The sequence below is a fragment of the Panthera tigris genome, chromosome B1 (assembly GCF_018350195.1).
Source record: "Panthera tigris isolate Pti1 chromosome B1, P.tigris_Pti1_mat1.1, whole genome shotgun sequence".
NCBI classification, from domain to species: Eukaryota; Metazoa; Chordata; class Mammalia; order Carnivora; family Felidae; genus Panthera; species Panthera tigris.
Window position 1 is genome coordinate 162,541,166 of NC_056663.1, and position 2,202 is coordinate 162,543,367.

Consider the following 2,202-nt stretch of genomic DNA (forward strand, 5'->3'; position numbering starts at 1 on the left):
CGAAACTGAAACAGAAAAACAATAGTGAAAATCAATGAAAGAAAGAGCTGAGTCTTGGAAAAGATCAATAAACAAACCTTTAGCAAGCCTGACAAAGAGAGAAAACACAAGTTATCAGCATCAGGAATGACACAGAGAATATCGCTACAGACCCTGCAAACCCCAAAAGGATAAAAGGGGAATACTCTGAATAATCTCTACACACATAAATTCAACGTTTGTTGATGACAAATTTGACATCGTGTTGACATTAAGTTGATAAACTTATTCCTCAGAAAAACACAAACTACTATAACTCAGCCAATATGAAATAATTTGGATAGTTCTAAAACTATTAAGGAAATTGAATTTGTAATTTTGAAATTCCCCCAAAAGAAATCTCCAGGCACAAATGGTTTCACTGGAGAAAGCTACCAAACATACAAGGGAAAATTAAACCAATTCTGCACAATCTCTTTCACCAAACAGAAGGGAAGGGATACTTATGAACTCATTTTATAAAGGTAGTATTACCCGGATACTAAAATCAAATGAATACACTACATAAAATGAAAGTTACCGGTCAATATTCTCCATTAATACATACATGCAGAAGAAAAGCAGGAGCTGTGGGTGGGGAACATGTCAGATTCTGAGCTGGGTAGGACATGGGACCGGAACGTGGCAGAGGCAGTTGTGAAGGTAGGTACTGGATTTGAATTATGACTTGTTTCCTCACTTACCTTCTTTAAAAAAAACTTTTTTTAATGTTTATTTATTTTTGAGACAGAGAGAGAGCATGAACGGGGGAGGGGCAGAGAGAGAGGGAGACACAGAATCGGAAGCAGGCTCCAGGCTCTGAGCCATCAGCCCAGAGCCCGACGCGGGGCTCGAACTCACGGACCGCGAGATCGTGACCTGAGCTGAAGTCGGATGCTTAACTGACTGAGCCACCCAGGCACCCCTCACTTACCTTCTTTAAAAGAAGAATGTGGCCATTAGCCTTTGGTTCTGGCATGGGATTGGGAATGGCCCACTCCAATCGTCACATGATTTTCGGGCTCCATACCTTCTACATGGAAAATATGTCAAAGAGCAGGACCAGTGACTTACACCTGAGAACATCCCAGTGGGAGGAAAAGAAAAATCATGTTTATTCCTCAGGAATACTGAAGTGCCCTGGGGTAAGCTGACATTCTTCTATAACAAGGTTATAAGTAATGCTTTAAACTCCACACATTGTTTATGTATTTGAAATTAAGTCAGTTTCTTGCTTTGTATTTTCTCTCTGGAAACTGCAAGGAGGTGGTCTTAAAAGAAATAAATTAAAAATAGGCAATATAGATATAGATATATAGATACAAAAAGTGCTTAATAAAGTATTAGCAAATAGAATTCATAAAACATAAGACAAATTGTTGCTGAAATTAAAATTACAATGCCATTTATAATTGCGGGGGTTGGGTAGAAATACTTAGGTAAAAATTTAACAAAACACGTACAGGACTTGAATGCTGAAAACTACAGAATGTTGGTAAAAGAAACCAAAGAAGATCTAAATAAACGAAGAGCTATAACTTGTTCATGGATTCTAAGACTCAATAGCAGAGATGTCCATTGTCCCCAAATTCATATAGTTAGTGGTATTCCTATCAAAATTCCAGCAAGATTTTTTGGATATAGCAATATTATTCCCAAATTCATATGGAAAGGCAAAAGAGGTACAATAGCTAGAACCATTTTTGAGAAATAAAAATAAATTGAGGGGAATCAGTTTACTTCATTCCAAGAAGACTTATTAGACAGTTGCAGTTATCAAGACTGCGGTATTGCCAGAGGGATCAACACACAGATCAAGGGAACAGAATAGAAAACCCAGAATTAGGTCTCCCAAAATATGCCCTACTAATTTTTTTTTATGAAGGTACAAAAGTAATTCAATGGAAGAAATATAACCTTGTCAGGAAATGATGCTGGAGTGAATGGATACCCATAGGCAAAAAAAGTGAACCTTGACCTAAGCCTCATACCTTATACAGAAATTGACTCAAAATGGATTGTGAGTTTAAATGCAAAACCATAAAAATTTTAGAAAAATTAAGCAAGGAGAAACCTCCAGGATCTAGAGCTATACACAGAGTTCTTACATATAACACCAAAAGCATGATCCATCAGAGGAAAACTGATAAATTGAACTTCATTGAAATTAAAATTTCTTCTCAG

General features: G+C 36.9%; 1 pseudogene; it reads left to right on the forward strand.

Annotated features, from left to right (window-relative positions):
* Positions 1–621: 621 nt before the first annotated feature.
* On the forward strand, positions 622–1,087 carry LOC102962693 (annotated as a pseudogene).
* The last annotated feature ends 1,115 nt before the right edge of the window (positions 1,088–2,202 follow it).